The sequence below is a fragment of the Panulirus ornatus genome, chromosome 36 (assembly GCF_036320965.1).
Source record: "Panulirus ornatus isolate Po-2019 chromosome 36, ASM3632096v1, whole genome shotgun sequence".
Lineage (NCBI taxonomy): Eukaryota > Metazoa > Arthropoda > Malacostraca > Decapoda > Palinuridae > Panulirus > Panulirus ornatus.
In genome coordinates this window covers 10,763,779-10,784,913 of record NC_092259.1, presented here as the reverse complement: position 1 = coordinate 10,784,913, position 21,135 = coordinate 10,763,779, and the positions used below count along the sequence as shown (strand labels likewise).

The following is a 21,135-nucleotide window of genomic DNA, read 5'->3' as shown; positions in this document are numbered from 1 at the left end:
TAAAGAAAATGCGTCTCATTTACCCCTGGTCAGATCCCCCACTTTCGCCTTAACAAACCTGCTCATGCTCAGTGGTCCACTGTGCTCCTAACGTGTTCACAGTGGCCGTACCTCAAGAAATATGGCACAAACCACTGTGTATGGCGGCCCGGACGACACCACCATAGCCTAGGCTCGAAGCGTCGTGATCACGCGAGACGCTGGGCTATAGACGGACGGAAAATATAATCCACTCAGCATCACAACCAAAAGACGCAACCGGTAGCTGGAAGAGGACAGATATGAAAGGCAATGAGGGGGAAAACTGGTCAGTTGTGAGGGAGCTCAAACCTACGGCATCCCTCAGAATGTCAGGGGTCAGGTCTCCTTCATATTCCAAGGGTCAGAGGTCACCACCCATCGCATTCCACGGCTTCAACTTCCGACGAGGTAGACGGAGGGGGAGGCCAGCCAAGACCTGTGCCCAAGCTGTAATTATTACCGCCGCGATCCTCGAGGAAATTCTCGACACTGTGGGCGACATATTGGCCAGGATAGGGCGCCTGTTGCGCGCGTGACGTCATCCTGGAGAGATGCCAGTCAGTGATTAATGTCTCAGGGAAATGAGCGTCGTTTTCCGGGGAGGGGGAGAGAGGGGGTCAAGCCTTTTAATCATACAGCAAAGAAAGGCGGAATACACAATGACCCAGGCATCCGTTCGTCTGTACTCAGCCGTTACCACTTGCGGGAAAAGATATTAAAAGGAAATACAAATGCTGTACTGGCAACAATGCTTAATGCCGGGGAGGGGCGCGGAGGATTACAGATAAATGAGAATGTGAGAGACAATTGATGCTATTGTCTCCTGTAAAGGCGGGAGTTACAGACTCCAGCGACGTGACAGGACCAATGTAGTGAAGGTATGGTGTGTTCTCTTGTATTTCTGGGCGTGGCATCGGCACGTGGTGGTACATCTTGATACCCAAAACACACCAGTAACGTGACACTTAAAGCACTTGGTGCCCATCCCCAGCACGTGACGGAACAAGGCGCGGGGCGTCCACGCGTCAGGTGTCCGCGCGTCAGCGGAGGAAGCGACACATCAGTCGTTCCGTCGAATTACGTCCAAAGTCGGTCGCTGGTTTTGAGTCCAACTCCACTGGAGGAGCAGCTCTAGGGAGGAGGAGTAGGAGGAGGGTGGGGGGGTCTGTCTCTCGCCGACAACCACAGAGGACCATCGGTTCCTTCCCAGTTTTACGAACAACTGCTATCTCTCTCTCTCTCTCTCTCTCTCTCTCTCTCTCTCTCTCTCTCTCTCTCTCTCTCTCTCTCTCTCTCTCTCCTAATCTTCCGTTTCAAAGGACGAGAGAGACGGGTAGGGCGAGAGTGGTTTGGGGAGGCTGTGAGGGAGGGAGGGGCCTGTGGGGAGAGTGGTGAGGGTGTGGGGGGAGGGAGGAGGGGAGAGGAATGGGAGTAGTGAGAGGAGTTTAAGGGAGAGGCTGGAGAGAGAGAGAGAGAGAGAGAGAGAGAGAGAGAGAGAGAGAGAGAGAGAGAGAGAGAGAGAGAGAGAGAGAGAGCTGTGGCGGGGGCACACATGGGCCTTGTACAATGTCCTTTCATCTAAGCTCTTCAGAACCTGTGTTCCCTTGTCCCCTGCCCCACCACCACCATCCCCACGATCACCGCGGGCGTCAGTTCACAGTCCTCTACAGCAGAGAAATTAATCCCGATAAAAGCACCCCCCTCCCCCCCCCTCCTGACACCATGTCCTCACCCAGTGTAAGTATTCACCCCCCCCCGCCCCCCGCACCCCCTTCTTTTTTTTTCTTCAATAAACCTCAACGATGTACACGTATCCAGTGGTATATCAAGGGGAAAATCTATGACGTTTAACGAGTGCTGGAGTAACACGCAGCACGCGTACGGTTTAACCTTCGTTAACCAGCTTACGTTGAGCTACGTTAACCAGCTTATGTTAAGGGACATTCACCAGCTTACGTTGGGCGACATTAACCAGCTTACGTTGAGCGACATTAACCAGCTTACGTTGGGCGACGTTAACCAGCTTACGTTGGGCGACATTAACCAGCTTACGTTGAGCGACGTTAACCAGCTTACGTTGGGCGACATTAACCAGCTTACGTTGGGCGACATTAACCAGCTTACGTTGGGTGACATTAACCAGCTTACGTTGGGTGACATTAACCAGCTTACGTTGGGTGACATTAACCAGCTTACGTTGGGCGACATTAACCAGCTTACGTTGAGCGACGTTAACCAGCTTACGTTGGGCGACATTAACCAGCTTACGTTGGGCGACATTAACCAGCTTACGTTGAGCGACATTAACCAGCTTACGTTGGGCGACATTAACCAGCTTACGTTGGGCGACATTAACCAGCTTACGTTGGGTGACATTAACCAGCTTACGTTGGGCGACATTAACCAGCTTACGTTGGGCGACATTAACCAGCTTACGTTGGGCGACATTAACCAGCTTACGTTGGGTGACATTAACCAGCTTACGTTGGGTGACATTAACCAGCTTACGTTGGGCGACATTAACCAGCTTACGTTGAGCGAAGTTAACCAGCTTACGTTGAGCGACATTAACCAAGTTATCTTCTTAATAATTTCCAAAGTAAACTCTGCAACAAATTCGCCTCAAATATATTTTTTCATTACACTGGGGAAAAATCTGATAACAAAAAACGGTGAATTATTTTTCCAATTCGATCAATGAGACAGAAACCCGTGGAGAATTTTCAGCTTAGTCTCAAATCAATCCAAATTTATGTCCTTTTTTTTCCACACACACACACACACACACACACACACGTAGAGACGAACTGGTAAAGCTGTCATTAATTGGCCATGTTCACTAAGCCAATAGAAACACGTAACACTCCCGTTAAGTAGTTTCCTCACCCATTGTTAGGTAGTCAAGTGGTTACGTGCATCGGTAAACCACTTCACATCATTGTCCCCCACGTTCTAAAACAGGCATCGAACCCTGGCTAGAAATATCCCAAGAGTTTTTCCCTGAATCGAGTATGTTTACATTATCATAATTGTGTATTTCATAATTACTATAATTGTACACAGGGCTGTAATGACCATGTGGCAGAGGTGAAGGTAAATGCCTCTGGGCCCCTAACAAATTACAGCCCCATCCAAATCATATATATATATATATATATATATATATATATATATATATATATATATATATATATATATATATATACACGCTAGATGGAGAATAGCTACATTACAGCCGAAACTTACAGACAGAAAATACATATCGCGTAGGAAAAGTACATAATTCGTAGCACTTACGCCCAAAGCCCTCACAAATGGCGTCGAGAACATATTAAAGGTAAATGGGTTTGCTTAGGGGTTAACGGTTTTAGTCTTGTTGATTGTAAAAAGCACGAACTGGCCCAGCCTAGCCGCTGGTTCGAATCCTTAATGCCCCGTGCCTTCCTACCATACTAATAAGGTTAATAATCATGAGGGTATATGACACACTGTCGCCTTATGAGGATCATCCAATGACTGACTGCTGACGATAACATTAAGACCAACAGGGAACGAAGGGTAGATAGGAAACTCCTGACACTTCCTGACAGACGATGACTCCGTTAGCTATCCGCCATCTCAACAGATGGCTCTGGCGTCGTTCACGGACGTCCACTATACACCTACCGAAAATATCTAACATGTCTGACAACGCACTTTTATCAGAGTGTAACGGTCAAGTACTGGCCAAACACAGTTCATGCAGCAACAGACAAGGAGCAATTACGTCTGTTTTAAATGGTAAAATCATTGGCATATGATTCCATCTAAAATTCTAAATTACTACCATTATCATTATTACCATCATCATCATCATCATCATCAGGCCCTGTTCATCAACAAGCACGGTAATTATGGGCTATATTAACGTAGCTTAATAATTACATGTTGCATACTTCATGTCTTCATGATCTGAGCCAACTACTGTTATAATTCTAGTCAGAATGTCATGTCCCGGTAAATTGGTTATCTGTGGTGGTAAGTAGCTGAGTCTCCCATAATTCCTTTAAGTCGAAATACATATAATTTATCATGGAACACTTATCAGGTAAGGGAGATGCCAAGCAACGATTTCCTATAAAGGATTCTGAACTATGCTACTCAATTCAGTACTGAGAACACAAATTAGAAGGGTAAAAGGGATTCAATATCACTTCATTCACTCTCATACTTTCCCAGAAGGCAAGCTTTTACCCAAATATCAACAAAAAGGACAGTAAAGTGAGTACAGGAAGTTGGAGCAACTTTTCCCAAAGCACAACTCCAGAAATATCGAGTACCAGAGCAATGGTGCACTTTCTTGGGGTAAATATAATCATCACTACAGTGTAAATGTGCTGAAAAAGCTACAATCTCTGTAAACCATTACATAAAACACCCAGCAAAGAGAAAACACACACTAAAAACCTATTATAAATAAGTTAGAGGGACACAAAAAAGAACCATTTTTTGGGGGGAGGGGATCTCAAAAAGTAGCGTCGAAAACTGCCAACTCTTAGTTACGTCTGAAACAAGATGGGACGTTATGGGACGTTTATTTTGAGCAGAGTCTTCAATGTAGGGATGTAGGTAGAGTGTTCATCCTGAGCGAGAATGTCTGACGCAAGAATGAAGGATTCTTTAATCAAGAACACATGATGCAAGTCAATACAAACAAAATCTTAACAATACGAGCACTAACCTATATCTGGAATGGGAAATGTAAAATAGGACTTCCGATAATTTCAAGAGTTCATCTGTCCACTCTCCCTACTCTCCTTTCCACTCTTTCTACCCTTCCTCTCTCCTTTTATCACCTTCCCAACTCTCACTCTTTCCTTTCTCACTCTCCCCACTCTTTCTCTTTCATTTCCCTCCCTCCCTACACAGATTCTTCTCCCCTTCACTCTCCCTCCTCTTCTCCCCTCCACCCCTCCACTTTCCCTCCTCTTCTCCCTCCACTCTCCCTCCTCTTCTCCCCTCCACCCCTCCACTCTCCTCCCTCCTCTTCTCCACTCTCCCTACCGCCAGTCCTCCACAGCTTATGTCTGACGCCTGCCTATCCTCCTCCTCCTCCCTCCATTCCCCAGCCAGCGTCTCCAGATATCACACACACACACTACCTTGCGGTACCCAAGCTCTCATACCACACCTCCACACACTGAGGACTGTAAATCAAACAACCACGACTGAACACAGTCACAATGAGGCAGCTTGGCCATAGATTAAGCTGTGGGGTTTAGAGACAAGCTTCGAAGACCAAGCGCTAGGCGGGGAGCCAAAGCGACCTCCCTCAAGGTGGAGCAGTAGCAGCAGCAGCTGCTGCCCAGCAGTGCCTACTGTTGCCAGGGTTTTTAGACATATGGCTAAAGTATGGCTGGTAGTGAGACGGGGTTCCTACACTACCTGGGGGGGGGGGGGGGGGGGTGGAGGAGGGGAGGGGATCCTTAAAACTGAGCCTGGGGGGAGGGGGTGGTTTGTGTATGGTAGCATCCCCCGGGGTCCTTGGTGGCGCTGGAGAGAGAGAGAGAGAGAGAGAGAGAGAGAGAGAGAGAGAGAGAGAGAGAGAGAGAGATGAGACAAAAAGGGGACGAGGGTTGGTTATGAAGGACAGAGATGGACAAGAAAGAGGCTTAAGAACAGAGAGGGGGAGGGAGGCGGAGAGAACAGACAACACACGTTTTGAACCATAAAGTGAAATTAAAGGAGACAACTCCGAAGAGTGTGTGTGAGAGAGAGAGAGGGGTGCGAGAGAGTGCGCGCACGAGTGCGTGCAGGCGTGCACGGATAAAAGAAAACGGCAGAGAGTAAATAAAATGGGAACTCGCTTACACAGGGTAGGAGGGGAAGGAGAAGTCATGCGCGAAATATGATTACGGAAGGTCATAAAAGAAGGGGTCGGGATGAACAGCTAGGGTGAGGGACCCCGACACCATTCTCCCTCCTCGCCACACACACACACACACACACACACACACACACACACGGCAAAATGTACACCATACATCTACCACGCGATCACGCCACTACATCCTCAAACCATCAGTGGGCGTGGTCGCCACTCGCACACTGTGTCACACACTCTCCAACCAACGGTTCGAAACTGTCATGGGGTAACACTTTCCATATATGAAGATGATACAAGCCACCCAGATCTACAGTTTGATTAGATTTACATATATATATATGTGCATGTGTATATATGGATATGTCTGTGTATATGTAAGAATAAGTTTGATACGTTGATATGTATATGTAAATGTGTATGTGCGTCTATGTATATTACATGTGTGGGTGTATATGAGTGGATGGGTCTTCCTTCGTCTGTTTCCCGGCGTTACCTCGCTGACGTGGGAAACAGCGATCAAGTATAAGTAAATGAATAAATATAATTATAAAGGGATATATATATATATATATATATATATATATATATATATATATATATATATATATATATATATATATATATATATTATACACACACACAAACATACGTGTAGACAGTATATACAACAGATGCCCAATAGATATAATGACTAGTCCAAAAACAAAAAGAAAATAAAAGAAAAATGACTTAAAGTGGAGAGGAGACTGAGCCATACGGGAAGACTTGTCTCGTGAGATTATAGAATATCACTTTTTCTTTCATACAGCTGAGAAAATTGCCTTCTTGCCGGCGTCTGGGAGAGAGAGAGAGAGAGAGAGAGAGAGAGAGAGAGAGAGAGAGAGAGAGAGAGAGAGAGAGAGAGAGAGAGAGAGAGAGAGAGAGAGACCTTACGTCTTATTAATAAACATAGGACATCAATCCTAGCCGCCACGGCTCTGCCGGCACACACAAGATAAAGTTGAGATGGATTGGGCGACGCTGTATTCTATATATCCCCCCACCCACCCACTCCCACCTGCGCGCGCGCGTGATGTTGCCGCAGCTACCCTGAAGTGTGGAAGGCATATATTGCTCTTCCCACATGCACTGAAACGTCAACGTCTGTAGCTAATAAGGTCAATAATCACTGGCAACTATATGGATATTTGGGTCGTAAATACACAGAAAGTTTTAAGTTCATGCAGAGTATGTGTGAGTGTGTGTGTGTGTATATATATATATATATATATATATATATATATATATATATATATATATATATATATATATATATACGAAAAAATCCTTACATCACATTAGAGTTTTAGTGAATGGAAGTAGAGCCCCAATTACTGCTTATGACCAGACCCCGATATCTAATCAAACCAATTAGCTTAATAATTTGTTTACGAAACAAATTACGGCTTTAGTTCTTCACAAAAATGTAATTGCTCTATCATAAAAGTATAACTACTTTGCAAGCCTGATTAAAAACTATTAATTTTGATTTAGAGTTAATGATCAACTGCAAGAAACAACAAAAAAAAAGTTCAACTACAATCCAACGAAAATTGACTTCTGGACCCGCTATTAATGTACCATAAAAGTTGTGGGATCCACAACAGCTGGGCCACAAGACTTCTGGACCCACAACAGCTGGGCCGCAAGACTTCTGGACCCACTACAGCTGGACCACAAGACTTCTGGACCCACTACAGCTGGACCACAAGACTTCTGGACCCACTACAGCTGGACCACAAGACTTCTGGACCCACTACAGCTGGGCCACAAGACTTCTGGACCCACTACAGCTGGACTATAAGAACCATTTCATCAACACTGTCACTCCACTGTAATTTGTAACTCAACCTGTCGTGTTCTCCTCAGTGATCCTCTTTTTCCTCTGTCGTTTCCAACTACGTTTGTCGTCCCAGTGTTGACACCGGTTTCCCTCCTCCTACCTGACGTCTGGTCTCTGTCGCTACTCCTGTCGTTTCGAGATCAAACGTCGTTTTTTTCGCGCCCAATCTTCCCTCCATACAATGGTTCCCCGTCGTTCACCTCACTTAAAGACTCCCTCATCACCGCGTCATTCGGCTCTGTCGTTGTATGCCATCCATGTCGTTTTACGAGGGGGCGAGTCGTGCTCCCTCCCAGCGAACCATAAAAGAACGACTCTCTAGACCAGTCGTTCACCAATGACAAATCCGCATTCCATCAACTCAAGAACGTTCGCTTTCATCAAATTTCATAAGTCGATCGTGGAGATTTGTTTTCTCAGATTAAAAAGAAGTCGGCTGCCATGTTAACCCTTCGACAAGGAAATTTATATTGATCGTAAGATGGGCAAACGGATGACGTAGACGAGCCTCCAGTGTTGCCAGAAGGGCCCGGCGGCACCTGTTGCCAACACGGGCGTCAAGAGAAGGGGTCCACCTAAGCTCCGATGATGGGGCAATGGGAGATCCTTCGTGAGTTTTGTTACACAGGATATCACTTGTCACAGCCAGGAGGAGGAGGAGGAGGCTTTGAGCACCGTATGATGCCACACACACACACAGACCATGGCCCCCGCGTACGTGCCTATGTGTGTTATAACATATTTCATGACCTATTTGTGGATACAGAGTGGAGATCCACACTCGCGGGGGGAGCCCCTTCATCTTATCATCCAACCCCTCACCCTCCAACACCATTATTTTCTGTCGTACAGATTTTTCCAGTTTGTCGCCTGCTTGTATTTCCAGTTGGCTTCACTTGTCACACACGAGTCGACATCTGCAATGCTGAAATAATCTCCCCTAAACCACCGTTCCTCCGTACACGTCCCTCCTTGCCTCTCTGTGTCCTCTTGTCCTGGACTGCCTTCCAGTATCAAGAGCACTTCCAGATCCACGCCCTTAATGGCCCTCCAGGTTATCATGCCTGGCCTTATTCTCCTTCCTTCCAGTGTGGGGAAGATTGAGGGGTTTCCTACCCTTCCCAGCCTCCTTCCGTAGCGCACATTCCATTCGGTTCCCTTTGCAATCTTGGTGTTGCATTCCACTGGACCTTGTCCAGCACTTTAATGTGGCTCTTCTTCAAGTATGAGGAGATCAGACTGCTGCAGCATATTCCAGCTAAGGGTAAATATATATATATATATATATATATATATATATATATATATATATATATATATATATATATATATATATATACGTTATGCACATCTTCCTCAACATGTTCCAGCCTATGACCACGAGAGCAATATCAACATCAGTGATCGTATATATTGTTTGCCTCCTCCCTTTCCATGATCCTTCTCACATCACGTCATGGCGACGGGGTACGTACAGTCACGCACACTCCCAAGGTGTCTATTTACTGTACGACTCTTGTGTTCTACCTCTCTTCGTCACAGCACTCACCGTCTGGTAAGGTTCCCTATATCCCCTCCCATCTTGCGTGCAGACAGTGCTAAGCAACGGCTGATGACCACGGACAAACACACGAACAAAGGCACTGTTCGACGCCCCCCGAGAGGGTGAGGTGGCAGGAGGAGGAGGAGAGGGGGTGGGAGAGGAAGTGACATACATATTTCCTCATTAACTCTAATGGGGGAGAAAATGTTGTGGAAATAATGAGTTCCAATATCCTCTAACACGAAGTTACAACTCCCGAGGGAAAAAAACTCTCACTCCAAAACTTACTCAAATTAATATCCCGTAAAAAAAAATTTCTTTAATTTTTTTCTTCCATAAAACTACAGTTTACGAAAGATAAGGAATCGCGGAATAACTATGAGAAACACTGTGTAGACTTCAGCACTCTGGTTATTATATTGATAATAACTTGTAATCCACGTCTGTCACCATATCTAAACGATAACGTCTATCTTATCTTAGTTATTATCATATCTTAGTTATTATCTTATCTTAGTTATTATCTTATCTTAGTTATTATCTTATCTTAGTTATCATCTTATCTTAGTTATTATCTTATCTTAGTTATTATCTTATCTTAGTTATTATCTTATCTTAGTTATTATCTTATCTTAATTCTTATCTTAGTTATTATCTTATCTTAGTTATTATCTTATCTTAGTTATTATCTTATCTTAGTTATCATCTTATCTTAGTTATTATCTTATCTTAGTTATTATCTTATCTTAGTTATTATCTTATCTTAGTTATTATCTTATCTAAGTTATCATGACGCTTTATCACTGACGCAAGATAAAGAGTCCTTCCTGTACAACGAACTACGCAGAATCAAAATATATTTTACATCCAAATTTACGACGGGAAAAAAAAATCACCTAATGATGACTTCTGAAATAATCAATTGATTGATTAGCTAAGAAGGTAGTTATTCCCCCCCCCCCCCCTTACCACACACACACAACAAACACACTCTCATGCACGTCATACGTGTACTTCACTTACATGGACACGCGCAGACTGCTCCGTACGTGTAGTTGTGCTGGGGGGAAACAGAGGCTCCCTTCTCTCTCTCTCTCTCTCTCTCTCTCTCTCTCTCTCTCTCTCTCTCTCTCTCTCTCTCTCTCTCTCTCTCTCTCCAGGATAGAGGCAGGGAGGGGAAGGGGGGGGGGGAGAGACACCTCTTCCTGACCTGTCGACCTTTGTTCAACTTAAAAACTCCTCCACACAACACCAGTCTACCGCTGTCCACACACACACACACACACACACACACACACACACACACCTACAGCGAAAAAACATCACATTCAACAAAAACCCAACAACAATAGCACATTACAATACACCAAATAACAATAACTCACACATAAAAAAAAACAACACATTCGCCATTCACAAAAAAAAATGTCATTAATGATTCCGCAAAAATAAATGGATAATCAAGATGATGAAAAAAAATTATGGCAAATAAGGGATGTGGGCGATTTCTATACCCACCAACAATTTACCTCAATGGCAGTGTCACCGAGGAAACAATGTGTTGCTTTGTTTAAAAAAAAAGAAAAATAGACGTTTAAAAAATCAATGCTTGCATGGAGGTCGTGACGTCCACATAGTGAGGGGGCGGGAAAAACGCCCTTCGCGCCATGACCAGATGAATAACATGCTATACATCCGGTCACCATCGTCCTCAACACAACCATATATAACCCGACTTCTTCCTTCATTCCTTCCTTCCTTCATTCCTTCCTTCCTTCCGTCCTTCCTTCCTTCCGTCCTTCCTTCATTCCTTCCTTCCTTCCGTCCTTCCTTCTTTCCTTCCTTCATTCCTTCCTTCATTCCTTCTTTCCTTCATTCCTTCCTTCATTCCTACCTTCCTTCCTTCAAGCATCAACCGTCGCGACAGAAGTCCTCACCTTACCGACCAGAGAAGTCGACATGGAGGAGACTGAACGTGTGTGTGTGTGTGTGTGTGTGTGTGTGTGTGCGCGCGCGCGCGTGTGTGTGTGTGTGTGTGTGTGTGTGTATTGCATCCCAACTAACATACAAGGGTTTGAATCGAATCCTGAGGCACCATCCTTCGCTCTCATGGAGAGGCCACAATGATGTACGCACTGAGACCAAAGACTTATGGAGTGAATTCCCCTCCTAATACAGCGACGCTCGTACACCTCCCACGCAAACCACTTCATAAACAACTGTCGACCTCAACGTGGAATAACAAACAGATCACCTCTTCCTCAACACTTCCAGATCACCACCTCTCCCTCCTCTGTAAACCGTACACAAACGTGACAGGAAGCAGCTACACCTACACTCGGCACACACTTAAAAAAAAAACCCTGGTCTTCCGGCCGACCCGGTGTTAAACCGTGGTTCTCCACCAGACGTACATTCCATCTGAAACCATGTTCCCCAGGCATGCGAGAGTTACAAGTACTCCAGACTGCGGTCTGGATGCCATCCATCGTCATCCCCCTCTGTGACATGTGGTCGCAGCGGGAGGACGTGGCTAGCTTCCTGAGCGCTGCAGAAGACCCCCAAAGGAGATCCTCAGGCATATATATATATATATATATATATATATATATATATATATATATATATATATATATATATATATATATATATATATATATATATAAAGACACTGTATGAAATGATCTACATGAGTGGGAATCCATCATCAAAACTCTTAGTCAAATTTCTATTAGCTTTAGAATTTGAACACAAAATATCCCATTAAAGAAATAGAAATATAATTTCTGTTTTTTTCTAAGATCAGTACACAGATCCGCAGGATAGAGTCATGTGTGGTGGCAAGGAGGCGCGAGACCTCCTGGAGTGGAGGAGGCTGGACAACAGCCCTCTGTTAACCCTGCCTCAGGAGACCAGCTGACCGAACTCCACGGTCCTCTTCCCACCGCCACCACCTGGCGGACACTCGCCCAACTAACCATGATTTCCTGGCGTTATTGTCGTGCAAATATTTGTACGGCTGCTGGTCGGGTGGTAACGGCTCTCTGGCCACTGTGCGAGGCGCCGTGAAAGAACCCCTCCTCCCCAACCCCGCCATTGTCGCTTTTGTTAGCGGTTCAGCCCAATACCTCTAGCGGTAACGCGGACCACAACAACAGACTCAGATATACTGTTATATCGCATATAAGTGAGGGTATATATATATATATATATATATATATATATATATATATATATATATATATATATATATATATATATATATATATATATATAAAGGGTAACATGCGGCCGATATAGGATGTGAGTGGTGAATCCAACATACTCAATTCGTCCTATGAGCACGACGGTACGACCCTCGAGCACGACGGTACGACCCTTAAGCACGACGGTACGACCCTCGAGCACGACGGTACGACCCTTGAACACGTCGGTGTGACCCTTTGGTATGATGGCCTTGACCTCTGACCTCTAACCCTTCAAGGGTCAGATCAAAGGCCGGGCTATCGTACCAAGGGTGTCGTAGCGTCGTGCTCCAGACGGGGCGATGGCTTGGTAAGCTTTAAGAGAGTGAAGGCTTGGGGAAGCTGCAAGAGGCGGGGGACTGAGAATCTATAAGGGATTGGAAAGCTTGAAGGGAGAGAGATTGGAAAGCTTTTTGGTGCTGATTAGAGTAAGCTTTAAGGAAGCGAGAGCTTGGAAAGCTTTATGGGACTCATTGGAAAGCTTTACGGTGCGAAGGACTGGAAAGCTTTATAGGACGAAGGATTGGGAACCTTTAATGGGAGGGGGAGTCTGGAAAGCCTTAAAGGGATGAGAAGTTTGGGAAACTTTACGGGGGGGAGGCGAAGGGTTGGGAAGCTTTAAAATAGTGAGGGGCTGGAAAACTTCTTTGATGAAGAACTAGCAAGCTTAAATGGGACGAAGGGTTGGGAGGCAGTAATAGGGAGGGCCTCACCCCTAAGATTACGATACGTCTTACTTTAATACTACCCACCTACGTTCCTCACCTATCTTAATCATAGTGACCACGATTCATGACGATATTACTCACCTCTCTCTCTCTCTCTCTCTCTCTCTCTCTCTCTCTCTCCCCAATCCCATCCATCAAATAACCTTCCCGATATTCATTCCACATCCCTTTTATATCTTTCCCCAACTCACACGATGCTTCCCTGTGATCCACCAGCCTAACTCAGCATCCTCCCCCCAATCCCTGCCTCACACTCGAGTACCGTACCCTATTCCTCATAACATGACGTCAGAAACGACTCAATCCTCCTCATATCTTAGATCTTCTTCCCCCTCATAGCACTGTCCGATACACACACCCCCCTCCCACAATCGCAAACTCTCATGACATCGGATTCATCGCAACACATCATTTTATTACTGGCACATTTTCCTGGGAGAAAAGACGGTGGTCAAAATAAACTGTTTGTTGTGACTGTGTTTGTCCCCCCCCCCCCCCACGACCTCATCAGGCCATGGTCAATCTCCTTCAAGGCGAGGCGAAGTAAACAAAGGCAAACTGGAGCAAACTGAAGTAAACTGGAACAAACTAGTTTACTTGTTTTCGTCAACCTTCACGTCGCCTGCAATTAGTCTCGCGTCCACCATCCGTTTTCTGTGCTACACATTCTTTCCCTCAACAAACTTTCACCTTAAATAATTACCTTATAGTATTGCCACAATGTGTCAATATACCGATATAATGTATGCACGTATGTAGTTGCATTTAATCGCTCTTAAGTGAACAGACTGAAAAATTACCATAGCCTAAAAAAAAAAAAAAAAAAAAAACGCACAAAATAAGAAAAAAATATATACCTTCCAACCAGTCATATTGGTAAGACATATCATTCAATCATATTTTTCATGATAAATTACAGCTAAAATTATTATGTAAATCTAACAAAAAAAAAAAAAAATAACGAGAGGCGTTGTAAGTCGTACACTTTACGCGTTAAAAATTAATATCCAATTTCACAGTCAAAATCGCCTACGCCGAAAAAAATCTTTTTGCATATTGGTTTTTCTTATCAGCTGGAGAAACGGCGTGGAAATAACTCCCAATATTGCTACCTACTCCAGGCTCTGAATGAATCACTGTCCCACAAGCTGTGAAAAATAACTTATACCAAAATTTATGTCATTTCCGATCTCTATATTAGGAAGCGCAGTGCATTCACCAAAAGTCATTTAATAGAAGGAAAAAAATTTAGATGCTAACTTAGCTAGATTCAATGCTCTCAATGAATTTTTTTTTTTACTTTTTTCTTTCTTTGGTAACGTATCATCTGTAAATTCCACGGGAAAACACGATTCTTTTTTTTTTTTTTTCAATATTTACATATTTTTTTGGGCGGGAACTTATCAGCTGTAAATAATGGCGGGAAAACTGGATAAACAAATATTGGGCGGAGGCAGAGGTTGGCGGGTACACATCTTGCGGGAAATTAACTGTCATTCAGCCCTGCTCGCTCCAATATGCCCACCAACCACTTTTATTATGGCAATGTCGGATCTCTTGATCATTTGTTAGTCCCGCCCATGATGTGGCTGGGAAGATAGAACATCTGTTGGTTATATGTTAATGCGCCCGACCTTCTTCCTGCAGGAAGTCGCGAATGCGTGCGCGCGTCTGTGAGAAAGCGTCGGTCGCAACGCACGGGCGAGAGCCTGACGCTGTCTTGCCCATAATGGACGTATTGTATCGTCCAGTCCGGCTGCTGCGTCTTCCCTTAATGGGTCAGGTGGTAGGGTCCTTCGACGCGGAGGGGGTAAGACCTCAGACCCGACCAAGAAAGGGTTGTCCAAAGCCAGACCATTGTGCTCAAGGGTCGTACCGTTGTGCTCAAGGGTCGTACCGTCGTGCTCAAGGGCTTTATCGTCGTGCTCAAGGATCGTATCGTCGTGCTCAAGGATCGTATCGTCGTGCTCAAGGATAGTACCGTCATGCTCAAGGATCGTATCGTCGTGCTCAAGGATCGTATCGTCGTGCTCAAGGATCGTATCGTCGTGCTCAAGGATCGTATCGTCGTGCTCAAGGATCGTATCGTCGTGCTCAAGGATAGTACCGTCATGCTCAAGGGTCGTAACGTCATGCTCAAGGGTCGCACCGTCGTGCTCAAGGCTATGTGAAAAACTATATCAAAATTTAGGATTTTTTTTCTATACATTTATTGGATCTGACGTAATACATGCTATATCCCAGGGAACCAGTATATTTATGACGGAGAAGCCATACACATTGAGTAATGCCAAAATTACTTTTCCTAGTGCGATAACAGATGATTTGGCTCTGTCCTGTGAGTTTTCTTTTTCTGCAGTTCCTCATAAGTGAACCGTGTGTTCACTTGAAGCACTACGGTCATTTATAAGTGCACCCTAAAGTGAGAGGGGGTTCTCTATGAAACACTTTTACTCTACTCTCTGATCCGTAACTTAGAATACTTCATAAAGTGAACATCCAATTACTAGCCAAGTTTCGCTAATGTACTTGGAGTAGTTTGGGAATTGGTGGACAGTCTCACACTCTGACCTTCGACCTCTAGAAGGTCAGCCTTTCCAAAGACATCACCGGGTGACCTGTGCCTTGACCCGGTGTCAGCGGCGTACCTTAGGTTGTGAACCTCAAACTTTGACCTTCTGAAGGTCGAAGTCAATGTAAATTACTGTAGGTTATATTACGAATCCCAGTAATTAACATCCTCAGTAATTACAACCAAGAGGAGGACATGGAATGCTGATCATTACCGTAATGATAGTGATTAACGAACACTAATAGTCTCCCCCCCTTGCCAGGACACACAAAAGAGAACTGAATCATAGCAATGATCCAACATGATTTCCGAGACATTTATGATTAAGAGGATTACACAATACTTAAAGATATCTTAAGTGTTATCCAACTGAGAACACGAATAAAAAAAAATAAAGTTATAATTTATTCTAAAACTTTGAAATCACTTTATCTAACGAGCCGCCATCATATTTCTTACTTCCGGTGCTAAACTTGAAACTTAGGAGCCATTCCTGCAGGCTTAACAGACTTCTGGATGTGTTGTTGACCCCGATCCAACTACTCTCGACCCGATCCAACTACTGTTGATCCGACCCAACTACTGTTGACCCGACCCAACTACTGTTGACCCGACCCAACTACTGCTGACTCGACCCAACTACTGTTGATCCGACCCAACTACTGTTGACCCGACCCAACTACTGTTGATCCGACCCAACTACTGTTGACCCGACCCAACTACTGTTGACCCGACCCAACTACTGTTGACCCGACCCAACTACTGTTGACCCGACCCAACTACTGTTGACCCGACCCAACTACTCACTACTCACTGGAAATAATGACCAATCATTTGCCTTTTCCTTTTTCCTTTTGAGATCTTCAGATAAAATTTCCCTTCGAATCAACATTGATATTAAAGGTGGGAAGTAATCAGGTGTTGGTCATATGGTGACCACGTAAGCAGGAACTATCAAGTGACGCGAGCACGACGGTACGACCTTTTCAGCACGACGGTACGGCTTCTTGAGCACGACGGTACGGCCATTTGAGCACGACGGTACGACCTTTTCAGCAAGACGGTACGGCCTTTGGAGAATATGACCAAAGATATCAACCTTAAGAGCGATCAAACTTGTGGCCGTATTTATAAAAGATACAAACCTTATTAAAGTTCTTACAGGGGCACTGAAACCTCTTGTGGTCGTATTACATAAGAAAATATAGACCTTATTAAAGTTCTTTCTAGGAAATAGGAACCTCTTGTGGTCGTATCATAAAAAAAATATTTATATGTAAACCTTATCAAAGTTCTTACTCTCGCGCTGCAGCCTCTCGTAACCGTATTATTAAAACGGATAAAGGAATTTCATCTCTCGCTCATACCGAATTGGATATTATTAAACGGGAAAGGTAGTGGAGTACCTTGCGTCTTTACCCTTCGCGTAGCACAGAGTATATTGGAAAGCACAGTGATACGAGAAACAACCTCTTCGAAGACCTTTTCCTGAAATTCTTAATAGGAAACAAAAGAGACTAGACAACCATATGTACGGCTATATTTGCGGTATCTATTCAGAAAAAAAAAAATAAATCGAAGATTTTAAGATGTTGCTCAAAGAAGATTTTTATTCGCCTTTGGATTAAGAGCTCTGTTCATGTTTACGTCTCTGGAGACTACGTTTGGAGCAGGCACGAACGTTTCTCAGGTTTTTTTTTACGAACAACCATCCCACTTCAGGCATCACACCACGGACGACATCCCACTTCAGGCATCACACCACGGACGACATCCCACTTCAGGCATCACACCACAGACGACATCCCACTTCAGGCATCACACCACAGACGACATCCCACTTCAGGCATCACACCACAGACGACATCCCACTTCAGGCATCACACCACAGACGACATCCCACTTCAGGCATCACACCACGTCTCAAATAATCCGACCAAGGCCGAGATTGATCAACAAGAGGGCCAGAAACACACGAGCCCCAACCCACACAAGAGGCCCTTCAGACTGGATTCAAGGCGCCTCAGAAACAAGCGCTAACTACCACAGGCACCCCTAACAACCCACCAAGTTGTAGAAGAACACAACTACCCCATACAACCCCCCCCCCCCCTCCGACTTCGTCCAGAAGCCGACTCAACAGCTGAGGAATCACGGAGAGGCTCTCAGAAGTTCTCCTGGAGGAGGAGGAGGAGGAGGAGGAGGAGGAGGAGGCCGGTGACCACCGGTGACCCTCAGCCCTCGTGAGGTCGCCCAGGAGGCCACGCCACAAGGGGGGGGGGACGACCGACCACTACTCCTAAAAGCCTTTCAAGGTCACATCGACCAGGGAGAGGCAATCCAGCATCCCTCCCTGCGGTGGTTCAGGGAGAGAGGATGGGCACCACAGAGACCATTGGCTCCCTCTCACACACACTCTCTCTCTCTCCCCCCTCAAGGGCACCTCGGCTACGCTGAAGGCCCTCCCTCTTCCTCCCTCTTGTCATTCTGGATACACTATTGATATTCTAGGATCTTTCCCCTCGCTCTGTCCCCTCGCGGAAAGTAATTCAGAGGAACCAGTGAGGGGTCGCGGGTAAGTCAACAAAGAGGGGGGGGGGAGCCTTGTCTGGGTAGGAGGATCCAGTGGCTAGGAGGAGGGGGTTAAAAGGGGGTGGGGGTAAGAAGGGACTTTCAAGGAAGCAGGATTTCCTGGGAAGGGGATGTTTCCCGCGACGTAATATTCCCCCTCCTCCCCTAACCCCCAAAAGTCGAGGAAATTCCCACCAGGTGTTATGACTACAACGGTGGGTGAAACTTTCAAGTGGGATGCGAAAGAAGAGGTGAGCCAGCCAGCCAGCCAGCCAGCCAGCCAGCCAGCCAGCCAGCCAGCTAGCAAGCCAGCTAGCCAGCTAGCAAGCCAGCTAGCAAGCCAGCTAGCCAGGCAGCCAGCTAGCAAGCCAGCTAGCCAGGCAGCCAGGCAGCCAGCCAGCCAGCCAGCCAGCCAGCTAGCCAGGCAGCCAGCCAGCCAGCCAGCCAGCCAGCCAGGCAGCCAGCCAGGCAGCAGGCTAATTACTTCCAAGGTTGTGTAGGCTATCGTGCGAGACCTGTTGGCGAAGGACGAAGGGCTTTACCCTAGGATAACAGTCGTCTCTGGGGTGAAGGATGTTCTAGGATAACAGTCGTCTCTGGGGTGAAGGATGTTCTAGGATAACATTCGTCTCTGGGGTGAAGGATGTTCTAGGACAACAGTCGTCTCTGGGGTGAAGGGTGTTCTCGCGAACAGGGAGGATGAACCAAACCTGAAGGGAGTTTATGGATAAAGGATTCACAAGGGAGGCAAATCCTGGATGTCCTAGGGTAAGGAGTGTCCTGAAGATGAGGTATCCTATGCAAGCCATGTCCTGGGAGGGTGAGGCACGTCCTGGGAGGAGGACACCTCAAGTAACAGACGTCCTGGAGGAACAACTTCGGGTGACGGATGTCCTGAAGGACGAGATGCCTGAGGATATCAAGTCAGGGGCCTACCAGAGTCCTGCAGGACGGGAGCGGACGATGGTGACGGAGGGAGGGAGAGAACTATATGATGGGGTGGATGAGGGGGAGAGAACTATATGATGGGGTGGATGAGGGGGAGAGAACTATATGATGGGGTGGATGAGGGGGAGAGAACTATATGATGGGGTGGATGAGGGGGAGAGAACTATATGATGGGGTGGATGAGGGGGAGAGAACTATTTGATGGGGTGGATGAGGGGGAGAGAACTATATGATGGGGTGGATGAGGGGGAGAGAACTATATGATGGGGATGGGAAGGGGGAGAGAACTATATGATGGAGATGAGAGGGGGAGAGAAATATACGATAAGGATGACTGGGAGAGAGAACCCTGTGGCGCGGAGTGAGAAGGGGAGAAAACCTAAAATGCGTGTAATTAGAAAAAAAAAAAAAAAAAAAAAATTGCTAAAGTAAAATGTCGATGTAAGATGGGCAATTAGCGAAGGAGTTCCCCCATCATTACATACCACCCATTATGGGCAGGAAAAAGAAGAAAAAAAAAGATAAAAAAAGCAAGATAATAATTATCCTCAGCGAGAGAGAGAGAGAGAGAGAGAGAGAGAGAGAGAGAGAGAGAGAGAGAGAGAGAGAGAGAGAGAGAGAGAGAGAGAGTACTTTTCTTCCCCAGGGAAGTTCCTCCGCTTCTGTTCCAGAGGTGAGACACACGGTGGTGGTGTAGTAACATGGCTACCCAAGACCCTGGCGTGTTATCCGCTGGGTCAGAATTCTCGCGGCTTTCCACGCGGGCCACCCGCAGACCATGTTCCTCCTGACGAAGACGTTTACTCCCGTGTTGTTGCCACACTCAGACACGCGCGTGGGTGTCGGGTATACATGACGTCACCATCCACCACGTATCGCTGGGGACAGGGACCATGAGAGATACTGTGAATCACCCGGGCGTGAATCATGAATCATGTTATCTGAATCACCTGGACGTGAATCATGAATCATGTTATCTGAATCACCTGGACGTGAATCATGAATCATGTTATCTGAATCACCTGGACGTGAATCATGAATCATGTTATCTGAATCACCTGGACGTGAATCATGGATCGCATTAACTGAATCACCTGGACGTGAATCATTTATCGCGTTACCTGAATCACCTGGACGTGAATCATGAATCATGTTATCTGAATCACCTGGACGTGAATCATGGATCGCATTAACTGAATCACCTGGACGTGAATCATTTATCGCGTTACCTGAATCACCTGGACGTGAATCATGGATCGCATTAACTGAATCACCTGGACGTGAATCATTTATCGCGTTACCTGAATCACCTGGACGTGAATCATGGATCGCATTAACTGAATCACCTGGACGTGAATCATTTATCGCGTTACCTGAATCACCTGGACGTGAATCATGAATCATGTTATCTGACTCACCTGGACGTGAATCATGGATCATGTTATCTGAATCACCTGGACGTGAATCATGGATCATGTTATCTGAATCACCTGGACGTGAATCATGGATCATGTTATCTGAATCACCTGGACGTGAATCATGGATCGCATTATCTGAATCACCTGGACGTGAATCATTTATCGCGTTACCTGAATCACCTGGACGTGAATCATGAATCATGTTATCTGAATCACCTGGACGTGAATCATGGATCGCATTAACTGAATCACCTGGACGTGAATCATTTATCGCGTTACCTGAATCACCTGGACGTGAATCATGAATCATGTTATCTGACTCACCTGGACGTGAATCATGG

The 21,135-nt window shown here is 45.6% G+C and overlaps 1 protein-coding gene across 15 annotated transcripts in view; it reads right to left on the bottom strand.

Moving 5' to 3' along the window:
• Positions 1 to 21,135, bottom strand: part of LOC139760347 (cubilin-like) — a 344,737-nt gene that overhangs the window by 121,070 nt on the left and 202,532 nt on the right. The window contains exon 1 of one of the 15 annotated variants that reach the window (XM_071683393.1): positions 335 to 457. The exons of the other annotated variants lie outside the window; for them this stretch is intronic. The gene's annotated coding sequence lies outside the window, so the exon portion shown is untranslated. Of the gene's footprint in view, positions 1 to 334; positions 458 to 21,135 lie in introns of those variants that run through there. 15 annotated transcript variants of the gene reach the window in all.